Source organism: Podarcis pityusensis, assembly GCF_964106645.2.
Source record: "Podarcis pityusensis genome assembly, chromosome: 13".
Lineage (NCBI taxonomy): Eukaryota > Metazoa > Chordata > Lepidosauria > Squamata > Lacertidae > Podarcis > Podarcis pityusensis.
This window is the reverse complement of record NC_138038.1, coordinates 48,543,049-48,555,138: the sequence shown is the minus strand read 5'-3', so window position 1 is coordinate 48,555,138 and position 12,090 is coordinate 48,543,049. Positions and strand designations below refer to the sequence as shown.

The window sequence follows — 12,090 nt, the reverse complement described above, 5'->3', positions numbered from 1 at the left end:
TTTGAAAAACCCTTGCTGATGACTTAAAAAAAAATCCTGCTCCTGGGAAGTTTAAGAAGTTTGTCGTTCCATCTCAAATTAGTGTTTGAGATCCAAGGTATGACTGTACTAGTTGTTGGGAATGGCAGGGGTGGTGTTTGCACCTAATTAGCCACTGTAAGAAAAGAATGGAGGAAGAGGTGGACTGCTGGCTGATCCAAAACATTATTCTTATGTTCTTATCCTTTCTTTAAGGGTGTTCTGGGTCTGAGCCCAACCAATAATTTACTGACGTGATGTGGTCATAGTGTTCCACATCATAGTGCTCCAAACCTCTCTGGTATTAGCTAGTGATAGAGGAAGCATAATGCCACAGAATTCAGTCACAATGTCCTCACTAGACCACCACAGGCAAACGGTAAAGTGGAGGAGGAAATCACTGAAGCAAATAATGCCAGCAGAATTTATTGAGAAAAATTAGGAGGATAAGAATGTGTGGCAGCTCCGTATCAACACAGTGCCCGGTTGGGTCATGACTACCATATTTGGGGATGGGACAGAAAGAGCAGGGGATAAAGTTTTTCCCCTTGTTCTCCCCCTCTAAAACAAGGTGCGTTCAGTCGCCTTCAGTGAAGGCAACCCGAAGCCTCCGGAGCATGGCGGGAGTCCCCGCTGCGCTCTGGAGGCTTCAGGCAGCTACCTTGGAAGCTTGGAGAGCAAGAGGGGTCGGAGTGCATAAAATGAATTTTCAAGTCAGACTTTTTGTGCACTTTTCCCCCTTTTCTTTATGGAAGCAATTAACCCATCACGGATTGTTCCTTAAGCTGGTCTTAAAGAGGCAATGGGCTTGCAGCTACCTTTCACTTTGTGGAGTAGCTGCAATTTAGCCCACGTCCCTTTGAAGAGTCACTTGGCTCCCCATCTTCCCTGGGCGCTTACTTGACATTGAGATTGGGAAGGGGGCTTGACATCAGGAGGGTGTCACTGGCCATACACTGAAAGATTGTCAGTGAACTATCCTGCATGAGGGGATATGGGGTGGGCTGCCTGCATACACGTGTGTCTTGCGGGGCACCCCCATATCCCATTTACACTGAGGAGCCCTAGTTCCCCCGGCTGGGGGGCTGGGAGGGATACACGCCCAATGCCTAAGCCAAGGTCTTCCTATATTTGAAAGGTTAATAAAGTTGTGGCCAAATTTCCATTCCATAACACGTTGTCATGAGTCATTATTCCTTTCTGGTTGTCCCTGGGGGCTGGGAAGGTCGCCACCTGGTCACGCAATGTTTACCCAGCCTAGGGTGACTTAGATGAACAGGTGGAGCACTTCTATTGGAGGCAGATTTCTATATCCTTGCCTTGGTGGCCCATTCCACACATTTAAGGAGCTACCTAGGTAACTGTGCAGAGGTTATGGGATATGGTGTGGGATGTAATACATCAGTACAGTCAATTACAACATGCTTTGCTTCCTAGAGTGGACACTGTCAGGCGGGTGTTTAACTTCCTGTTCCCCCTGTAAGTGACTCAGCCGATGGGCATGATTCTATAAAAGGGCAAGTCACGCAGTCATCTAGTCTCAGTTAACTCTCAGTTCATTCTCGCAACCATTTGGGCCCATCCTCACAAAGGATGTAAGCCACATTCTATGTTTGCAACCTGAAGCTTAAAGCCTGCCTTCTAGGATGTGTACTGTGACCAACATGTGAGTAAACGTATTGTTATACTTTTAAAGACAGACTTGTGAGTCTTTATTGTATTTTAAGAGGGAGATTTAAGAGGGACTATTCAGCTCATAGTAGCAAGGAAAGGATGTTCCCCCCAGACGTCTGCTTTATATATATTATTTACACAATTAGCCCCATGTTATTGGCTAATTCTAGGATTTTCCTGTAGGCCAATCAGATTGCGGATTCACTTCCACCTGGAGTTGGGTTGGGTGGCTCCTGCAGACCAATCAGACTCCTGCATTCTGGATCCTATTGTTCTAGGACTAATCAGACTGCTGCATTTTGGATCCTATTCAACTAAGTACATAACATCTACCAACTAGCTTCCGTGAATATAGAGGGGATTTGCTCTGCTACATCACTCACTAGCATAAGTGAAGGAAGGATACTACTTAACAAATATTTCCTTGCCTATTACAGTGGTACCTCGGGTTAAGTGCTTAATTTGTTCTGGAGGTCCGTACTTAACCTGAAACTATTAGCACCACTTTAGCTAATGGGGCCTCCTGCTGCTGCTGCGCCGCAGGTTCCACGATTTCTGTTCTCATCCTGAAGCAAAGTTCTTAACCTGAGGTAATATTTCTGGGTTAGCGGAGTCTGTAACCTGAAGCGTATGTAACCCGAGGTACCACTGTCTCCTAAACATCCCCACAAGGGGGATGTTTTTAGCTCACCTTGGTTTTCAAACCCAGTCTGTGCAGCAACCTGAACATGCCAATACCTTCTCTGGAAAGGCTGGGATGCTGGGTGTCTTCCATAGAATGTTGGGAAATGGACGCTTGCCCCTTCCTCCGAGTGGGTGGCTGTTGCAGATCCTCGTGCTTGGTCGCCGTCCCCAAGCAGCCAGAACGCAGATGGTCAGGTAGCCATCCAAGAGTTCCCCATGACACCTGGGGAGCTGGCAGGATAAGAGGCCTGGTCAGCTGAGAGGGGATGCTTTGCTGCTGAAAGGGCACTAGCAGCCCATCTGCCAGGGCAGCCACTGAGACATAAAAGCCAGCAACAACTTTTGCCCTCAATAATTTTTTTCTAGAACCTCCGCTATCTGACTGTGTCCTCATCCAGCTCAAGTAAGCCTAACGGGCCACAGATTTTCCTACTCGGGGCCACACGCACAATGACCCCCGGTCTTCTGTAGAGATTTGAAATGTCAGTGAATCTAACAGATAATAATTAGCACTCCTGCCAAACTGCAAGCCTCCATGATTCTCTGGGGAGAAACCATGACATTTAAACCTTTGCAGGGATTGTAACCTGGATATAAAAGAGAGAGGAGATAGAGTTACTGAGGAGGCTTACAGATTCATATTTAAAGCAGTTTTCCTACCACTACTGATGAATGTGAATGTTACAAGACAGGGGCTCCTCTACTCCTTGGGGAACATGTGTCATTGAGAGGAGCAATATTTCCTGACCAGAAAGCAGAATGCAGGTAGATTCTGGGAAAGCCTCATGTAGTTTCAGATAATATGATCAACGAGTTGGGATAAAGTTTGGGGACGTCTTGCTGCTGTGAAGCTGGTGTGAAAAATAAAGAAAGGAGGCACATCCTTCGGAATAACCCTGCTATGCTGAATACATCAGTTGCTTAAAACATGGTGCTGATACGGCCCAGAACGTACCTTACGTAGCACTGGTAATAGTGCCAGTTCCACATATAGGGATGTTGTACATGAATAAAGGGCTTTTGTGATGTCATGTTGTACTTTAATGTTCTGAACTGCCTGTGATCTGCTAATGAAGGGTGGTATACAAATTTAATAATAACAATTAAATTATCTCAATTACACTCAAGCTTGTGGAAGGACTTTCTGAGAACCTCACAGAATAGCCTCTTCTTGGATTTTCTGGGTGGAGCTACTGATGGAAGACATATCTCACCAAAGTCTCCCAGGATGCTATATAAGCAGGCCTGGTGGCCCACATGCCATTCACACTGAATCCTATAATGTGGGCCAAGATCTTCTTACCATTTGTGGGACTCCTTTGCGGGGCCAGCCTGCCACTGATTTCTTCCCAGGCTGTTCCAGGTGAGTTTGCTTCTCTTTCCTTCCTCTTTGCAGCCTTCTCATGCATGTACCTGAAATCTGGGCATCTGGAACCACCCTTGGAAACAGAGCAATAACAACCCTTGGATTCTCTTACTCCAACTTTTCTGCTTATTTGCCAGCAGCAAATGGGATAGTCATTTCAAAGTCTTTCCAAAAATACCCTTTTATTAAGATTTGTAAGTGCCTGTTTCTGTGTGCTGAGACCTTTGTAGGTTTAGGGGGCAGAAGAGACATTCCCTGGTGATCAATGAGGTGACAGATGTCTCAGTCGGATCACCCTCACATCCGTCTTGAGAAGTCTCCTGGGGCTCCCAAGTTCAATCATGTATGAGACAATGTGTGCAGAACCAGGTATACACACGATGGAATATTGGGTGTGGGCTAGCACTATAAAATACGGGTTGCATTTCCATTTTGTTGCCAACCTTTGAGTCTACTCTCTGACCTACTTATGGACTCTGATAAATCCAGAAGTTCCAACTCTTACATAGGAAAATCAGATCTACTGAGACTTGGAAAGAAGCTTTCATAACTTTTATCCCAAAGCAAGATGCGGATTTAACACAAGTAAAGAATTACAGGCCGATTTCATCGTTGAATACAGATTATAAAATCTTTGCAGGAATAATGGCGAAAAGACTGAAAAAGGTACTACAAGAAATTATTCATGAAGATCAAGCAGGTTTCCTTCCAGGCAGACAGATGAAAGACAATGTTAGGAATATAATTAATATCTTGGAATATCTGACAGCCAGGAATGAGAAACAAGCAATTTTGATGTTCGTGGATGCCGAAAAGGCTTTTGATAATATATCATGGGACTTCATGTTAAAAAATTTAGAACATATGGAGATGGGAAATGATTTCTTCAATGGAATAAAGGCAATTTATACGGAACAAAGAGCAAAATTGATTGTGAATAATGTAATTACGGAAGAGGTGAAAATATCAAAAGGTACAAGACAGGGATGTCCACTTTCGCCATTGCTGTCTATAATGGTTCTGGAGGTCTTTTTGAATTCAATTAGGAAAAACGAAATAATAAAAGGGGTGACAGTAGGTCAAAATGAATATAAAGTTAAAGCCTTTGCTGATGATTTGGTAATAATGATGGAAGATCCGACGAAGCGTGTAACTGAAGTGTTAGAAGAAATTGAACAATTTGGTAAAGTGGCAGGATTTATATTAAATAGGGGAAAAAAACTAAAGTTATAGTAAAAAATATGGACCAAACCTCGACAGAAGTATTGCAACAACAAATTGGCATTGAAGTTGCGAAAAAAGTAAAATATCTGGGAATATGGCTAACTCCAAAAAATATTGATCTGTTTCAGAATAATTATATACCGGTGTGGAATGGAATTAAGAAAGATTTGGAGGTGTGGGGGAAGATTGAAACTATCCTTTTGGGGTAGAATTTCAACGATTAAGATGTGTGTACCCCCAAAGATGTTATTCCTATTTCAGATGATTCCAATACTTAAAGGGACAATGATTTTCAGAGAGTGGCAAAGAGTGATTTCAAGATATATCTGGCAGGGCAAAAAGCCGAGAATTCAATATACGTTACTAACAGATGCAAGAGAAAGAGGAGGCTTTGCCCTGCCAGACTTGAAACTATATTATGAAGCATCATGTCTCTGTTGGCTAAAAGAATGGATAAAACTAAAGAATACAAAATTGTTGGATCTAGAAGGATTTGATAACAGATTTGGGTGGCACGCGTATTTATGGTTGGAGAAGAAGAAGAGTCATAAAGCTTTTGAAAACCACATCTTCTGGAAATTGTTAATCGAAGTATGGTATAGATATAAAAATTTACTGGAATCAGGAGTCCCACACTGCTTGTCCCCATTAGAGGTTATGTGTGTTAAGAAAATTAATATGAGAGGTAATTGGATTACTTATGGAGATCTGGTGGTTAAAGATGGAGAGAAATGGAGATTGACGCCACATGAACAAGTAAAAGAATATGTATTTGATTGGTTGCATTATTATCAGATAAATGACATGTTTAAAAAAGATGTGAAAGAGAAGGGTTATATAGAAAAAGACTCAAAATTCCAAACAGAAATAGTAAACAATGATTGTAAGATAATTTCAAAAATGTATAAAATGTTATTGGAATGGTATACGATGGATGAGGAAGTTAAGTCGGTAATGATTCATTGGGCCAGAGATTTTGGGTACAATATATATTTTGAAGATTGGGTTAAAGTATGGAATGATAACTTGAAGTTCACAGCATGCATTACGCTAAAGGAAAATGTTATGAAAATGGTATACAGATGGTATATTACACCGGTTAAATTAGCAAAAATGTTTAAAACTTGTAACAATTGTTGGAAATGTAAAGAGAAAGAAGGAACCTTTATTCATATGTGGTGGGAATGTAAAAAAGTGAAGGGGTTCTGGGAGATGATATATAATGAGTTAAAGAAGATGTTGAAATATAGTTTTGTAAAGAAACCAGAAACCTTCCTTCTAGGAATAACAAGAAATGAAATAAACAAAAAGGACTGTAAACTTTTTCAGTATGCGATAACAGCAGCGAGAATATTAATGGCCCAAAAATGGAAGCAGGAAGAACTACCGACTCTGGAGGAATGGAGAATGAAGCTAACGGATTATGCAGAACTGGACAAGTTAACCGGGAAAATTAGATATCAACGAGATCACAAGTTCATTGAAGACTGGGAAAATTTTTCAGAGTATTTGAAGAGTGTATGTGATGAGCAAACAACGCTAGTGGGTTTTAAAGAAGCTTTGTGAAAAAATATGGAATATTGCAAGAATGCAAATAAGGCCATAAAGGTATTTTTAAAAGGCGATACTAAATTTGAGGAATGCGTAGACAAAAATTTAAATACGGATGATTGTCAGAGAAGCTGAGGGAAGTCCAAAAGTTGAAAATATGTTATCTGGGAAATTGTTTAATTGGAGATATTTGTGCAAAATTTAATTAAAAATTATTTTTTTTTTTTAAAAAGGAAAATCAGATCTATTGGTATTCAAATCACATCTTGAAACCCTTGTATAATTCGAGTGAGCAATATATTTATTGCAATAGTCAAAACAGATTAAGGTACATGGGGGGGGGGACAACATCAAGTCAGGTGTAAATAAAATTTGCTCCCCCAAGATAACGGACACATATCTCAAAAATAATAATTTCTGTCCAACTCAGGACCTTTATCTAAGCCCATTTCTCTTCTTCTGCAGAAGGCAGTTTGGCTTGATTACTTGTGCCACGAGCTGTCAATGTCTCTATGGCACACTGGTGTTGATAGTGATCCAGCGTGGAATCTGGGGAATGGGCAAACACATTAGTTAAAGGGGTGCAAGTTCCAAAAACAACAGAGAACTGGGATTATTCAGCAATGGTAGAAGGTGCTGGAGTTGTTCAAGGGAAGGAAAGGGACTGGCAGGAACTCTCAGGTGAGCTAAATGAGGAGCCTGGACTGACTTAGCTGTAGAGCTACTCTGAAAGAGAAGCAAGCAGAGCAGGATAAGATTCTGTGAGCAGGCTGGGAGGGAAATGGTGGGAGGAGACTTGGGACTTGACATGGGTTTTTGCATTCCCAGACTCCCTCATAGTTTTCATCCTACCCCCAAGCCCGTTCTCATCAGCTGCGTGGCAGTCAACTCGGAGAGCAAAGAGGAACGACTGGAAGTGACCTGGTCACGGCAGACAGCAGGAAATCTAAGCCCTGAGCCACTTGCATGGAGAGAGGAGGTTAATAACACCTTCGCCGCATCCAGCTCTGTGATCGTTTCCGCAAGCGACTGGTTGACAGGGGAGAATGTTATCTGCACAGTGCAACTCCCATCCCTGCCTCAACCGAAAACAAGAGAGACCAGCAAGAAGAAAGGTAAGCGGGAAGCAGGCCTGCTCTCCACCCTGCAACTGGTGTCCCTAATTTCCCAGCAACCTCCTGAGCAGGAAAGAGATTACTGAAAATACATATCAACATAGCACCACTTAGAACAAACACAATATACCAATGTGGGCAGTGAGATCTGGCAATGCAAAAAAACGCTATCCTTCTTTTTCAAACCCAGCCTAGGCACCAATACCTTCTCTGGGAAGCCTGAGATGCTTTTTGTGCTGGGCGCTTTCTTTATATATGTTGGGGGAAGGAGCTGTGTTAAATATTCCTGGAATCTCCACTGTCCCACCGTGTCCTCATCCAGCTCAAGGAAGCCCCATGTATGTGCCACAGATCTTCCTACTCAGGTCCACACACACAAGAACTTCAGTTAAACCTCCTGTGCTCCTTAAAGCTTTCATTAAGGATTTACCCCCCTCTATCTACAGATTAAAAATCTTTATCAGAGAATCTAGCAGAAAATAAGCAGCACTAAATAGTGTCATAAATGTTGTCCATCAGTTATGTCTAAACTTAACAGCTGTTGCCTCTCCCTTTCTCTCATACTTTCCCCTGCCATCCATAAAGAAAGCAGCCTTCAGCGAGCACAGACAATCCTCACCGGCATGGTCATAGGGCTCAATGCAAGTGAAGTTTCTGTCCAGTGGGTGAAGAATGCCCTCCTTGAAGGTCGCCATGTGAATCCCCGAGTCTTGAAGGGCAGCATCAAGGATTCCCTCTTGGCCCTCAGCCAGGTGGCTGTCCCCTACTCTGACTGGAACAACGGCACTTCATACTCCTGTACGTTTACCCGCACAGCAGGCATCGTGGAGCCCACCCAGAGGCCTGAGGAGAAATCCCAGGGTGAAAAGTGATGCAAACCCCTTTCTCAGCCTATCTCAGTTTTCCCTCCTCAGCCTATCCCAGATTCAATAATGTCCATGTAATTATGTAGCCTAAGGCTGAATAAAAGTGAGCAAACTCATAGATATCTAATGATGTGATCACTTGATTGAGGCGGTGGGTGGGTTCTGGAAAGAAGTGGGGAATGGATTACTCTCCCTGCAAAATCGTGTTGAAGTTTGATTACTGTAGAAGCAAAGTGTGTTTAGCACATAACCATGAAGTTCACTGGGGGAGCTTTTGGCTAGTCACTGTCTCTTAGCCTATCCTTTCTCACCAGGGTTTAGACTCTAACCAAGCACAGATTTTGTGTCCCCCCCCCCCAGCAGAGCATTTCCTATAGAAGGAAAGGTGAGTGGAGTGACAACAATTCATTTTGCTGACCAGGGTCTTCTGCCTATTGATCATGTTTACCCAGCATCAGTTGACCTAGATGAACAGGTGGTGCAGTTCTGTTGGAGGCAGATTTTCATATCCTGGCCCTGGTGGTCCAGTCCACACATTAGGGAGCTATGTAGCTAGCTGAGATTCCTGCTTTGCAGGGGGTTGGACTAGATGACCCTTGGGACCCTTCCAACTCAATAATTCCACGATTCAAGGAAAAGAAAATATCCATGGGAAAGAGGGTCAGAGAGAAGGCAAATCACAGGGGTGTAGAGACGAAGAGAGAGAGGACAAAGTTAAGCCATGCAGGCAAATCCTGAAGTTGGGTTAAAAAGAAAAAGGGTGGGTGCTGGCTCTCGGCAAGCAACCTTGGGTGGGTCTCCCTAACCGGTGGCCTCCGCTTGCTCTACATGGGCGATTTGGTGGGTGAGGGAGGACATACGCGCCTGCATGGTCTAAGGAGGGTGAGAGGCACCCATTGCTTAAGGCAGTGGTTCTCAACCAGTGTGCCGTGGCACCCTGAGGTGCCTTGAACTGTGGTCAGGGGTGCCGCGGGCAACACTGGCCTCTGTCCCTCTTTCCTTCCCTCCCCCCTATGATGTCCTCTCACATTTCTGACTCTCAAAGGCTTGCACAGCTGTTTGTTGCAACCCTAATACAAGCCAAAGCTGCCTCTGGGGCTGCCCATTGGGTGCTGGTTGCCAGGAGGTGAGGCGGCCTTGAAGTAAGCAAGCAAGCGGGTGAGGAGCCAAGCCAGCCAGTCTGCCAGCCATTGCTGTTGGGAAGGGACAGACAGGTGGGAAGCTGGGCAGGGAGGCAGGCACCATGCTGGCTTTTATTGTGCTTGCTGTATGCAATGCCTGCCTGGAAGCTGAGTGGCCAGTCCTGAAGGAGAGCCTTTCTTCCATGCAGGCCCGGCAGGGCCCACTGCTGCCATTGCTGCTCCCTGGGTAAGATGCTGGCCTCACTTTCACCCTTGGGCAGTCTCCATTGGGCCTCCAAGTCTGGGGACATCTTCTTCCCAGGCCCCCGTGGGGCTGTGTGAGGAGGCAGCTCTCTTTAGGGCAGGAAGGGGACAGCTCTGAGACCAGGAGCGGCAGGGGTGGCCTTTCAGGTGCCATTGAACTATATATTCCATTCTCATTGATGAGCCACTGGTTTTGCTGGCTGGGCTATGTTGGAAATGAGTGTGCAACAAGGGTTACTGGTGGTGAAATAAGGGAGGTTAACATGATTAAATTTGAAAAAACCCTTGCTGATGACTTAAAAAAAACAACCTGCCCCTGGGAAATTTAAGAAGTTTGTCGTTCCATCTCAAATTAGTGTTTGAGATCCAAGGTATGACAGTACTAGTTGTTGGGAATGGCAGGAGTGATGTTTGCAAGCTGCCCCATAGGCACCTAATTAGCCACTGTAAGAAAAGAATGGAGGAAGAGGTGGACTGCTGGCTGATCCAAAACATTATTCTTATGTTCTTATCCTTTCTTTAAGGGTGTTCTGGGTCTGAGCCCAAGCAATAATTTACTGACGTGATGTGGTCATAGTGTTCCACATCATAGTGCTCCAAACCTCTCTGGTATTAGCTAGTGATAGAGGAAGCATAATGCCACAGAATTCAGTCACAATGTCCTCACTAGACCACCACAGGCAAACGGTAAAGTGGAGGAGGAAATCACTGAAGCAAATAATGCCAGCAGAATTTATTGAGAAAAATTAGGAGGATAAGAATGTGTGGCAGCTCCGTATCAACACAGTGCCCGGTTGGGTCATGACTACCATATTTGGGGATGGGACAGAAAGAGCAGGGGATAAAGTTTTTTCCCTTGTTCTCCCCCTCTAAAACAAGGTGCGTTCAGTCGCCTTCAGTGAAGGCAACCCGAAGCCTCCGGAGCATGGCGGGAGTCCCCGCTGCGCTCTGGAGGCTTCAGGCAGCTACCTTGGAAGCTTGGAGAGCAAGAGGGGTCGGAGTGCATAAAATGAATTTTCAAGTCAGACTTTTTGTGCACTTTTCCCCCTTTTCTTTATGGAAGCAATTAACCCATCACGGATTGTTCCTTAAGCTGGTCTTAAAGAGGCAATGGGCTTGCAGCTACCTTTCACTTTGTGGAGTAGCTGCAATTTAGCCCACGTCCCTTTGAAGAGTCACTTGGCTCCCCATCTTCCCTGGGCGCTTACTTGACATTGAGATTGGGAAGGGGGCTTGACATCAGGAGGGTGTCACTGGCCATACACTGAAAGATTGTCAGTGAACTATCCTGCATGAGGGGATATGGGGTGGGCTGCCTGCATACACGTGTGTCTTGCGGGGCACCCCCATATCCCATTTACACTGAGGAGCCCTAGTTCCCCCGGCTGGGGGGCTGGGAGGGATACACGCCCAATGCCTAAGCCAAGGTCTTCCTATATTTGAAAGGTTAATAAAGTTGTGGCCAAATTTCCATTCCATAACACGTTGTCATGAGTCATTATTCCTTTCTGGTTGTCCCTGGGGGCTGGGAAGGTCGCCACCTGGTCACGCAATGTTTACCCAGCCTAGGGTGACTTAGATGAACAGGTGGAGCACTTCTATTGGAGGCAGATTTCTATATCCTTGCCTTGGTGGCCCATTCCACACATTTAAGGAGCTACCTAGGTAACTGTGCAGAGGTTATGGGATATGGTGTGGGATGTAATACATCAGTACAGTCAATTACAACATGCTTTGCTTCCTAGAGTGGACACTGTCAGGCGGGTGTTTAACTTCCTGTTCCCCCTGTAAGTGACTCAGCCGATGGGCATGATTCTATAAAAGGGCAAGTCACGCAGTCATCTAGTCTCAGTTAACTCTCAGTTCATTCTCGCAACCATTTGGGCCCATCCTCACAAAGGATGTAAGCCACATTCTATGTTTGCAACCTGAAGCTTAAAGCCTGCCTTCTAGGATGTGTACTGTGACCAACATGTGAGTAAACGTATTGTTATACTTTTAAAGACAGACTTGTGAGTCTTTATTGTATTTTAAGAGGGAGATTTAAGAGGGACTATTCAGCTCATAGTAGCAAGGAAAGGATGTTCCCCCCAGACGTCTGCTTTATATATATTATTTACACAATTAGCCCCATGTTATTGGCTAATTCGAGGATTTTCCTGTAGGCCAATCAGATTGCGGATTCACTTCCACCTGGAGTTGGGTTG

The 12,090-nt window shown here is 44.5% G+C and overlaps 1 protein-coding gene, 1 long non-coding RNA gene and 1 gene segment (V, D, J or C); 2 read left to right on the top strand and 1 right to left on the bottom strand.

The window, feature by feature from the left end:
• The window catches only part of LOC308462413, a 31,961-nt gene that overhangs the window by 6,468 nt on the left and 13,403 nt on the right, over positions 1 to 12,090 (bottom strand). The window contains exon 3 of the long non-coding RNA XR_013979129.1: positions 2,431 to 3,815. This is a non-coding gene — a long non-coding RNA (uncharacterized lncRNA). The remainder of the gene's footprint in view (positions 1 to 2,430; positions 3,816 to 12,090) is intronic.
• Positions 1 to 12,090, top strand: part of LOC308462347 (uncharacterized protein) — a 68,827-nt gene that overhangs the window by 47,311 nt on the left and 9,426 nt on the right. The window lies entirely within an intron of this gene.
• On the top strand, positions 3,573 to 8,614 carry LOC308462338 (Ig gamma chain C region-like). The segment is given in 3 exons: positions 3,573 to 3,739; positions 7,346 to 7,632; positions 8,218 to 8,614.